Source organism: Schistocerca americana, chromosome 4 (assembly GCF_021461395.2).
Source record: "Schistocerca americana isolate TAMUIC-IGC-003095 chromosome 4, iqSchAmer2.1, whole genome shotgun sequence".
NCBI lineage: Eukaryota > Metazoa > Arthropoda > Insecta > Orthoptera > Acrididae > Schistocerca > Schistocerca americana.
The window spans coordinates 439,872,188-439,885,092 of NC_060122.1; the positions used below are offsets into that span (position 1 = coordinate 439,872,188).

General features: G+C 40.7%; 1 long non-coding RNA gene across 1 annotated transcript in view; it reads left to right on the forward strand.

Moving 5' to 3' along the window:
- LOC124613925 overlaps positions 1-11,652 on the forward strand; it is a 637,976-nt gene extending 626,324 nt beyond the window's left edge. Inside the window, exon 3 of the long non-coding RNA XR_006979656.1 lies at positions 10,833-11,652. This is a non-coding gene — a long non-coding RNA (uncharacterized LOC124613925). The remainder of the gene's footprint in view (positions 1-10,832) is intronic.
- The last annotated feature ends 1,253 nt before the right edge of the window (positions 11,653-12,905 follow it).

Here is a 12,905-nt window from a genome sequence, read left to right on the forward strand (position 1 = left end):
TGACGCTGCTGGCTCGCTGGGCAAGAGTAGGCTCGTGGTGCGGGTGTGACGTTGGTGGTAAAGGGCGGTGGGGGGGGGGGGGGGGCTCGGAGGACGGATCAGCCGCGAACACGGCCCGGCTCTCAGCGGCGAGTGCTGCCAGCACCCCAGCGGCCACGAAGCTCCGATACGGATACGGCAGTCTCAACCACAGCACACCCACTCAGTGTGGATAACTCGAAATCAAATCTCCGACAGAGGTCTGAGTACTACGTTCCAGGCTCACATGCACGATGTTTAGCTAGAGCTCGCGCGAAAGAACGTGGCACCCGTGCAGAAACGCATTCTCGTCGTGAGCGCAGGACTCTTCTCTCCCGTTGTTCCTAATGCCGTCGGTATACGGACCATGCTTCCGAGCGTTGAGCGTGACGAGTTTCTGACGTCACAGGGTGGGAAACGATCGTTGGGGAGTATTTTCAAGCGTGGAGAGCAAGACTATCATGTCCGATATTCTGACTGTGCGTTCGAATGTAGACCAATGAGGTGGAAGAATGCCATCTACGTGACATGACGCCATCTCTTTTCAATACAGGGCCGTGAGACACCATATTGGCTTTCAGTTGAAGCCCATATGTATATACATTACACACAGAAGCGTCAAAGAAACTGGTATAGGCCTGCATAGTCAAATACAAAGATATGTGAACAGGCAGAATACGACGCTGCCGTCGGCAACGCCTATGTAAGACAAGAGTGTGACGCACTTGTTAGATCGGTTACTGCCGCTGCAATGGTAGGTTATCAAGCTTTAAGTTTCATATCAGCGCACACACCACTGCAGAGTGAAAATCTCATTCTGGAAACATCCCCCAGGCTGTGGCTAAGCCATGTCTCCATAATATCCTTTCTTTCAGGAGTGCTAGTTCTGCAAGGTTCGCAGGAGAGCTTCTGTAAAGTTTGAAAGGTAGGAGACGACGTACTGGCAGAAGTAAAGCTGTGAGGACGGGGCGTGAGTCGTGCTTGGGTAGCTCCGTTGGTAGAGCACTTGCACGCGAAAGGCAAAAGTCTCGAGTTCGAGTCTCGGTCCGGCACACAGTTTTAATCTGCCAGGAAGTCTCATATCAGCGCACACTCCGCTGCAGAGCGAAAATCTCATTCTGAAGGTTTAAGTGAGTTTGAATGTGGTGTTATAAGCGGAGCACGAGCAATGGGACACATTCTATCCGAGGTAGCGACGAAGTGGGGATTTTCCCGTATGACCATTTCACGAGTGTACCGTGAATATCAAGAATCCGGCAAAACATCAAATCTCCAACATCGCTGCGGCCGGAAAAAAAGCCTGCAGGAATAAGACCAACGATGATGAAGAGAATCGTTGTTCAACGTGACAGAAGTGCAACCCTTCTGCAAATTGCTGCAGATTTCAATATTGGGCCATCATTGAGTGTCAGCGTGCGAACCATTCAATGTAACATCATCGACATGTTCTTTCGGAACGGAAAGGCTACTCGTGTACCCTTGATGACTGCACGGCACAAAGCTTTACGCCTCGCCTGGGCCCGTCAACACCAACATTGGAATGTTGATGACTGGAAACATGTTGCCTGGTCGGACGAATCTCGTTTCAAATTGTATCGAACGAATGAACGTGTACGGGTATGTAGACAACCTCAGTAGTCCATGGACCCTGCAGTCAGTTGGGGACTGTTCGAGCTGGTGGAGGCTCTGTAATGGTGTGGGGCGTGTGCAGTTGGAGTGATATGCGATCTCTATGCGTCTAGATGCGACTCTGACAGGTGACATGTACGTAAGAATCCTACCTGACCACCTGCATCCATGCATGTCCATTGTGCATTCCGACGGATTTGGATAATTCCAGCAGAAAAATGCGACACCCCGCACGTCCAGAATTCCTACAGTGTGGCTCCAAGAACACTCTTCTGAGTTTAAAAACTTCCGCTGGCCACCAAATTTCCCATACAGAACATTATTGAGCATATCTGGGATGCCTTGCAACGTGCTGTTCACAAGAGATCTCCAGCCCCTCGTACTCTTACGGGGTCATGGGCGGCAGCCTTGCAGCATTCATGGTGTCAGTTCCCTCCAACACTACTTTAGACATTAGTCGAGTCCATGCAACGTCGTGCTGCGGCACTTGTGCGTGCTCGCGGTGGCTCTACACGATATTAGGCAACTGTACCAGTTTCTTTGGCTCTTCAATGTGCATGCCGTTTCTAAGCCCAACCAAATCTGAGGATTTCTCGAAAAACCGTCCTACAATCTGTGATAATAAAATGACGGGTAAAGTCATATTGGTGGTTAAAGAGTTATTGCAACTTGTGTATTATGGAAGTATGCCATTTCAAGGCAACGGCTCACTGAGAATCAATAATAAACGCATTGTCCTTGTTACAATATATTGTAATTAAATGTCAGTTAATAACATATCTACGATTAAAGCTTTCAGGAGCTACTAAGACGCAAAGTATTGTGCAACGTCATGCATGGCCGGTATAGCGCAATTTGTAAGGATACAGAACTATAAAGTGAGACACTTGATACGTCGCTGGATCACGTCCCACTGGGCAAAAAATGTTTTTACTAACCTTAGCGTTTTCTCATAGGTTCTGATACTTCCTTATTAAGTTAATAGAAGTATATTCTATAATATTCGATGTTATGTAAGTCTAAGTGCTTTCTCTCGGAGGGGTGAGTTTGTTCGATTGCCTTTATCTACAAGACAGCTTGCAGTAATTTGTAGTAACATATTTTGCATTTTGTTTAAAGTTTTGTGTTTCACATCATGATAAGAGTCTGATATTAAATAGTAACAGTGATCAAGTAAGAATGACCTTAAAGTTTTACTAAAAAGTGAGAGGCGCGTCTTATCTGTGGGCACTCGTACTTTAGGTACTTGGGCTGTGCACGGCTTTGCTTAAAAAGAATAGCTAGATGTAGTCTTAGGATCAAGGCGTGCACGTCTGCTTTCACGCCCTGTAGCTAATTCGTTGCAAACAATAAACTGTAGCTGTGATCCTGCAGTCAAATGGTCTATACATCGGCTAGAATTGCGAGTTAATGAAGAACACAGAAATACAAAATAAAAGATGAAATGAATAATTTAATAACAAGTGTTCTATTCTAACATCTGTAATTAATTATGTTGAATATTATTTACTCAAGAAAAGACATCTAAAATAAACGGGAAGCGGTCCTATGATATTCAGTTAAAATACAGACAGAAAATACCATTATCAAATTCACTAAAGTTGTATTGAGAGTGTTACGAGAATGGTAGCAAATTCTGCAAACTAAGTAGACATCGAACAGACGCGAAAACTAAGTCTATTTCATTATCATAATACACGAAATATTCATCAGCTCAAAACAATTCAGAGTTCAACTTGATAATTCGCAAACTAACACATGCAATACAAAATGACAGTAACTCACTCTGTCTATCCTAAGTTCCTCAACACAAGCAGAATAAATCTGGTTCTACACTGGAACACATTCAGTCCTATATACAGTCCCTTCAAATATTAGAGTATTCCAGCGGCCATTCAGCTTCCAGAAACAATCACCTGTACGGCTGAATCGTGCCTGTTTCTCTAGACAGGTCAGCCTTCTTCCAGAACTTGCCACAAAGCGTCTCGAATCGTTCCCTTGAGCTCTTCACTCAAGAAGTCCCAGTCTCCACTTGGCTCACATATTGTTCCGCTTCTGTCTGCTTATCCCTACCAAAATCGCATTGCTCTTTCGTGCTACAACATAATTTGATTCATCTTGAGCACTTCCTGGACTAAACTAATGAATTACAAGAATATTTAATTAAAGAAATGTCATCGACGTTCTGACACACTCAATTTACAACAACTACGAATGAAAGTTTATCCATGAATACATAAGCCAATATTGTTGTACAAGTGCTCTCATGATAAATGACAACAGTTTGTGTGCATTGTTTAAACAATTATGTAGGTATGTTTGACAGAAGCGTATTTTGGTTCTCTGTACAGTTGTGGTGTCTGCTAACTATGGAATATTAACTTCTGTATTTTTAAATATACTGAAAATTGAATGCACTTCATTTATCCGAGATCGTTAATGTATTCAGACTTCTACATCGACATCTATATACATACTCCGCTAGCCACCAAGCGGTGTGTGGCGGAAGGCACAATTCGTGTCAAATTTACCCCCCTCTGTTCCACTCGCGGATCGCGCGAGGGAGAAACGACTGCCTGAACGCCTCAGTACGAGCTCTAATTTCCCTTATCTTTGAGTGGCGATCATTGCGCGATTTGAAAGTTGGTGGTAATAATATATGCTCTACATCCTCGGCGAAGATCGGATTTAGGAATTTAGTGAGCAGCCCCTTCCGTATAGCGCGTCGTCTATCTGCAAGTGTGTCCCACTTCAAACTTTCTATGAGATTTTTAACGCTCTCGCGATGGCTAAATGTATCAGTCCCTAATCTCGCCGCTTTTCTTTGGACTGTAAGCAATTTCCTTTGTTGAAGGACGGCATCGCTTCAGGATTCTACCAATAAACCGCAATCTGGAGTTCGCCTCGCGCGCTACTTGTGTAATCTGATCATTCCACTTGAGATCATTTCGAATAGTCACACCCAGATACTTGACGGATGTTACCGCTTCAAAAGACTGGGCATTTATTTTGTACTCTTACATTAATGAGGATTTTCGCCTTGTTATACGCAGTAGGTTAGACTTACAGATATTGAGAGATAACTGCCAGTCATTACACCACGCATTTATTTTCCGCAAATCCTCACTGATTTGTTCACAACTTTCGTGTGATACTACTCTCCTGCAGACTACAGCATCATCGGCAAACAGTCTAATGCCGCTGTCAATACCATCAGCCAGATCGTTTATGTAAATCGTAAAAAGCAGCGGACCTATTACGCTGCCCTGGGGCACACCTGAAGTTACGCTTGTTTCTGTTGAAGGCACCCCATTCAGGACGACATACTGCTCTCTGTCTGTTAGAAAACTTTCTATCCAACCGCATATGTCATCGGATAGACCTTAACCGCGCACTTTTTGGAGCAAGCGACAGTGCGGAACTGGGTCGAGCGCCTTTCGAAAACCGAGAAATATGGCATCAACTTGGGAGCCGGTATCTAGAGCCTGTTGTATATCACGCACAAAGAGGGCCAGCTGTGTCTCGCATGGCCGCTGTTTCCTAAAACCGTGCTGGTTTCTACAGATGAGCTTCTCAGAGTCTAGAGAGGTCATTATGTCTGAACACAAAAGATGTTCCATGATTCTATAACAAACCGATGTCAGTGAAATTGGCCGGTAATTATGTGCATCCGATCTTCTCCCCTATTTATAAATCGCTTCCAGTCCAGTAGAACTTTCCGCTGTTCCAATGATCTCTGATAGATGCTGGATAAGAATGATGCTAAGATCGGTCTGCTGTCTTCTCGCGCGGGCGTCGTCAAATATCCGCAGCCTTTCTCGACAATAGCGCTTGAGTACTTGATGTGAATTATTACAGACTCTTCAAGAGCTGTAAGAACCCATGTTTCAGTTTGTAATACTGCCTTTTACGATTTTATTATTCAAAAATTGGAACAGAATACTATAATTCCAAACGTTCCTACCAATTATCCAAGTTCTGTAGGTTTAGTGGATTGGTGTTTCAAGAACATATACATTACATAGCATTTACAAGATAGGGATTACTATTATAAACATTGTATTTACATTACAGTTATAATGTTAACTTGAATCTGCCTGATAACATCTAAAGGAACTAAGAATTTTGGTGTCGATCTGTGCAGTAAACCACCTAAACTGGTATGCTGCGTATTGGCTAAGTTTATTACTCGTCCTTTGTTTAACGAGAATTCTTCTGGAATTGCGCAGTCGGCCTTGTGTTGTTTTTTCGGCACTTTAGTGTAAAGCTGTTGTCTTTGAGTGTTCATAATTTTCATTTGATTGGTCTTACTGACATAACCTGTTGATGTGATTGTTTGCAAACTTATTACCTGCAGCTTGCAATTACCTGAGTTATAGGTCGGTGCGTAGGCTCGAACTGTACCGTTCTTACCCCCTGGTTGTTTACAACAGAGCCCCTGCCACTGTCGCCGTCATCTCCCGTACCACACTGTCTGCACAGATACGTGGCAACTTATTCTGTGCGCATACTAGTTAGTATATTGATAGTTATGTACGTATGAAATATGGCGTCAGCACTATATACAATGCCGTACATTTAATCATCCTTCTTTGTTGCGCATGACACATCTGCAGAGATTATTTCCTGACTATCTACTTCCATCCTGTAAGTAAGTGGAGCACCTGAAGATGGTATTTCAGTTATCAGATAACAATTCATATTCCTCCTGTAACCCGAATACCGATCACGACATGGAATCAGAGATAGTGGCACCATACAACGAGCAAGTTGTCCCACGGCATCCCAGAGAACGTAACCGATACCGCAAATAAATACCACGGCCGGCAGAATCACATTCTCATCATTCGCGTTGACTGAAATGCGATCGACAGTGACAGAGTGTAAATCTTGAGCAAGTCATCGAATTTAGTGAATATACTCATAAACAAGCACACATTCACGCACACTAGGCTTTAATTTTTTGTGTGGCTCATATTGTCCCAGAACTAAGTTAAAAACAGTTACCGTCCTACAGTTCTGGACAAAGATGTCGGGACTTTTTCCCTTTGTTGTACGACGAATGTCAAAAATGTAAACGCTCGCCGAAATATTTCCAATTGGGGACCCCAATGTTCCAATGTTCCAATGTCTGGTATATGTCCGAAAACTCCCTGGCTCTGTCTAGAGAATGAAAAGTTCGTGAAGAATAAAGAAAACACTTCGTTGAACCCACAATTATCGCTCCAAACAGGTAGAACTCGACCATTCCCGTTTGAAAGTTCTGATTTAGCTCACTCATTGGACGGATTTATTACTTCTTACGACAGGCTTCGCTGCAATCTGGACTCCGCTTCTGGTCAGCCGTTCACTAAGTGAACTCTGTCGTTACAGACCACACAGAATCACCTATTTGTTGCACAGGTCTCTCTATCGTCATTTCTGCTGTGGTCGCCTACTTTATTGCTACCTACTCCCGTGTAGGATAGAACACAAGTCCTCATTTACTTAGATGGAAGAGGAATGCTTTCGGTACAGGCCATTTCGGTAATCTAGTTTTCAGATTAGCTTTCCTGCTGATGCTCATCCTGTCATTACATCTCTTTTGCACCGCAGAGTTTTGGTTCTTATGTAGCGCCTAGTGTGTAATGTTGATGCATTAAGGGATTCTGAAAGCGGTGCTGATATTCAAGACAATAAAAGCGGGTTAAAAGCTGTGAGCTATCTGGGGAAGTTAACCTTGCATTACTGAGCAACTGTTTCACCAGGTATCCAGTCTAGCTTACCAAATTCCCAACCAGACTAACATTAACTATAATCTTTTAATAGTCATCTTACGACAACCAGTGATTATATATATATAAGCGTAGCTACCTGTTCCGACGTTGGTCCTACTGTTCTCTAGCAGACAGGCTTGTCTGCTACCATCAAGCATGCAACTAGAAATACATTTGCTCATTCATCCTCTCACACAGAAGGGAAGGGGGATGACAGTATCTTATCATATACAGTATATAAAAGAAAGCGGATGTAGGTTCCTTATGAGACTGTGTGACAATTAATTACATATAAACTATGTTTTAAAGTGTAGTAGTGTGACAGATCGTTCTTGTTTATGTGTAAAAGTAACACGTTTCACTGCTCAGTCTCCTCCCAAATAGTCAGAAACACCACAGTAAATTTAGAAGAGGAATTTATGCCGTAAATGACAACAGATTTAAGAAATTAACATGAAAGGAATCCAACAGAGACCTTTCAAATGACACTTGTCGCCTTCAATTTATAAACCGCTTGTTTCATATTAGTCCTAGTCAGACAGGGTCTGTTGAACACTCCGTCATTCGGCCGTTCACCTGGGACAGCAGTACTCCCACTTGGGATCGCTGCTGAGACCTTCCAACTAGTGTAAAGGCTAACTGGTGACTGGCTACTGAATGTCAAGTCAGAACCACTTGACTCGAAGCAGTACCACGAAGTTCAGTGCGCATGAGTCACTGATAACATAGGCGGCACTACGGTGCCAGAAGAAGATGGAACGTATGCGTCAGAGATAAAATGTTACAAGTGCCGAACATAAAGAATCACAGAGCTGCTCGAGATATCGCAGACCCAGAATAATAGCGATTCAATTGTTTCATCGTTCAAATTGGTGGCAGGTCACAGTATGCTAGGCAGCAGAGATTAAGAACATAAACTGCTTTGACGGTGAAGACTTGTAGTCAGAGATTTTCATAACTGTTATAGATGGAGATTCTCATCCTGGTTCATCAGATTGTTTGCCAGTTACATCAGATTGTTTGCCAGTTACATTTCCACTGCTTCTTTGACCACAACCAGTTTCCTACTGTAGTTGTATTTCACGGATAAAAACCATCCAGATACAATTCTCAGTTACTTCAAATTTGCTCGCCCGTAGAAGAGGCGTGCGCTGTTAGTGCTCGATTCACCATTCCTGTACTGTGACATTTTTTGCAAAAACAGACATAATGTCTGATGGGATAAAAGCAATCAGTGATTTTATAATGTTACTTATAATCCGTCTTGATTGCAAATTTTTTTATTCATATGACCGGTTTCGGTTCATTCAGAACCATCTTCAGATCTGATATTTCAGTTACAGGAGTAACCCGTCCAAATCCAGCAACTTTCACATAATGCGTCACAGCATGTGAAAGTTGCTGGATTTCGACGGGTTACTCCTGTAACTGAAATATCAGAGCTGAAGATGGTTCTGAATGAACCGAAACCGGTCATATGAATAAAAAAATTTGCAATCAAGACGGATTATAAGTAACATTGTAACCTGTACTGTGAGTTATGGTGTGCACCTTCTACCACAATGACAATTTTTATAGACAGCCATATTTCGTGAAAGGCCGTCGTCCTTCACAGTACCCAGAGGAAGTACTGTTTAGCCATGAGCGAGAATCATTGTCACTTAATGTTTCTTCACAATTTTAAGAAATGTTTTTCGCATAATGAAGGAAAGTTATTTATATTGCAAAATCTCTTTCCTCTTTCTGAGGTTGGTCTGGCGTTTCACTTGAAATAACCTAATTTGAAGTTTTGTAGATTTTTTTTTTAGAATACAAATTCTAGTTATAAGACTTTGTTCTAAAGGCTGTCAGCTTCAAGCACTACAGTAACATTGTGAACCAAAGCCCTAAGATACTAACAGTCTGCGAAGGATGGTTGCAGCTGGTCGCCTGCCTGGACGCCCAAAGACTTTCAACACTCTTCCTTCTGCCATTCATTGATAAAGTTAGCATTCCCTACGAATTAACCTTCAGCATGGGACCACACTATAAATGTATCTCCAGATCGCTGCCGGTTTTAGAACATCATTATTAACTGCTCTCTTTTCAAAAATCTCCACAAATAAATTAAGCGCTAGGAGTGGAAATGGTTTACTTGTGGCGACGCCGTTAGTCTATTCAAAATTCTGGTTGTTAAATAAAAAGTAAGTGCAGATTAGCGCATGTTTAAATGACGACGTCATTTCCCACTTAAACTACGAGTAGCTGGTGGCACATAACGGACTATAGGTACCTTACCAAACAAGGAAAAGTTATCAAAGCTAACTATTAAATCAGAGCTGTTACATTTATGCGCTTCGTCCATAAAAGGATTCAACAACGTTCATAAATTTTTGGTTCCTACCTTGCTCCTTACAGGTCTACAAGGCAATGCTTTGACGAATTACTTCAAGTGAAGTTCATAATTTTCCATTTCTTCTTTATCAGATTTTTGTTTCCCACTTAATGATAGCTTGAGTTCACTTACTTTGGCTTCTATTCCCCGTGTTCTTTCATTCTTATATATTTCTGTTGGCCTAGATCCAGTATCAGCTTTTGTATAACTTCATATATTTTGGGAAGGCCGTATAACCTGGGAGGCACAGAACGACATGCGTTCAACGTATTGGGTAGCAGAAGTTCAGGAGCGAACTATTATTGGAACAGAAGCAGTATGATCCATATTGCTCCAAGGATTCATTGATTCATTAAGCAGGGTATTCATCTTTTCTGTGTTGACGTTTCTCGGTAGTAAAATACGCGTGATTCACGCCTAATTTCTTCATCAGATCCACTAGGCAGCTTTCTGACGATGTGATGTAGCTCCGGTAGCAGATGTTAAAGAGATCTTTGGAATGAGTGTTGCAACTTTGTTTGGGTCCCCTAATGCATGTGATCCTTTGCAAACTATATAGACAGCAGTTTTTGTAGAAATCAACAAAAGGAAAGTTTTGTCCAATTTAGACCGAAGAGACATACAGAAATATAAACAACCTCTAGGTTTACTCTATTATAGCACACATAAAGCGTTTTTAACCACTACAGATTCGATAGCCAAATATAACGCTTCACGGTTTACTGAAAATTCTCAAAGATCTAACAGCTACACCTGATGAATACACCATACGTATAATTTTCACGTTCGTTGATGAGTTCATTTTAATACAGCAAGTACATAAATGGTGTTCCCAAATGTAAAGAGAATATATATGAATCTCAGTAACTATTTAATTCAAGAGATCTTACATACTTATGAAGTACCTGAGATTGTGTTTTATTATGCTTATGATGTGTTTCTTTCAGTAAATTTAATTACTTGAAATGAATGCAAACGATTTTGTCTACTTTGTATCACAAGCTGCCTTTGAGTTTACGCCTGGACTAACTTTACCTTTTTTTCTTTTCTTTCAGGCTACTTCGGAACGATCTCCTACACGAAAATCGTGTTGCTGTCTACAAAAGTGTATATTATACATAAACAAACAATCTGGAGTCAGTTGGTGATTACTTTTTGTGGTCCACTGTTTATGTGTAAATGTATTTCAAAGAATACTCTATTATATTCCAAACTTAGTGGTGTTTTCGTGTAAACGTTTACGTACATATGTTGGGCAAGTGTAATGATGTATAGATGTATAAGTTTTATATATACATAGTCGTATGCCGCATGTTACTATGCATTAATTAAAATGGCAGCAATGAAGGATTTAAAGTAAAAGAAGATGGAGAAGTGTGTGAATGTTGTTTAGCTTATAAATGCACTGGACGGTGGATGGAAGTCAGAGTAATATCCTGTGTTATCGACAACATATCTGTTGGAATATGATGTGTGCCACTGCCTCACAGGACTTGCTGGATTGTAACTTACTACTGTGATTGTATGTATAATTAGGATAATTTAAACAAAATGTACTTGTTTTTTGTAAATTTATAATTCGAATGATTTAACTCACTGGAACAAATTTTCACGTGAAAATAAAGTTGCAAGTGGGGAAAATTATCATAATGACAGTGGAAGTCGTGCTGCTGTACAGAAAAGTGTTAAGGTTCGCTCTACAATGCAGCTAACGGACCTCCGTTCTTAAAGCAAGGGTGATTTCTGTGTGCTTTAGAAGCAATAAAACATGAATTAATTGTACTACATAAATAAATATATCTCAGTTCTACTGTTGCTTAATTCGAAATTTGAGATGCAATGGCAAAAGTCGAGAATAAATGATTTATGTATTCAGTCTGTGTAAGCATTCATAGCATATTTTGAAAGAACCTGTAACATACATAGGAAAATAAATATTCATTTAAATCGTTGATAAATAAACCCAGATTTATATGTAATTTAACTGTGTCGTTACAATTGCTAGACAATAGTATATACTAAATGTTTTTATCTTGGGGAAGCAATTTCAGGACAACGTAAAACCAACAGACAGTTTGACAAAGTTTAAATATTAAAAGCTGAGAAGTGTTTCTTCGTTTTAACTTCTGTTGGCACTGTAATGGACTTGTAAAGCTACATGTCTATATTTAAATATGTGATAACTTCAGAAACGTAGAAATTCAAAATTTAGGAATATGCAAATTGCAAAAATTTAAAGCAAACCACGCCAACTGTGACCATCCATTATTTCCTTATGGTGTGGAGCCCTTATCACGAGGTTCTTAACTATGACACAAGGAAGTTGTATTTCTGAAAATGACAGAACAAAATGTAAATAAAACTTGTATGGTTGTTGTGTAATCGCAAACGATAGCGTACTATGATACATAGTCATACATACTCTATGATACCGAAATGCTATTGAGAGTAGAATTACGTAATGCCCAAGAGAACGAAATTAGTAACATTATTTGAATGGAATATATATAGAAAATCGTCAACACACAAGAATTCAGCACAACGAAAAGAATGGGCTTGCATGTCAAATAACGGATGTATTACAGGAATAATTAGATACATGCGAGAAGCAGATTACTTTGAATGTGTGTGTTAGCTTTCCACTTATAGCGTCCAGCCATGCCTGGATCAGTCTCACGGGTTGCTTAAGTATAAATTCAGAATGCTAAGATACAGTAGCTGAAATATCATTTAATAAATGATTAACTTCCTATTAGACATTATAAGAGTAAATCAGTGAAGCAGGAGAACGGTAAGTCTCAAATGAGTGTTCAGCAGCACATGATGTGTAGACTTATGTCCTTTTCTGAAATATAATTAGCATGTGTGGAGTTTCAACGGATTATTGTTTATAGCTCTCAGTGCCTACACTGCAGTTGAGTGGCAAGCAAAACAAGATGGCACTCCACTGGCGTGGCACATTTAAATAAACTAGTATACACGATACAATGTTCCTGGTAAATAAGATTGCAACACCTAGTTTCAGTGGTTGATATATTTACCTCTAAACACAAGTGACAAAGTTAACAACCTTGTAGTGATAATTCAACACTCACTTATTCGTACAAACCAAGACAACTTCGTCAGAA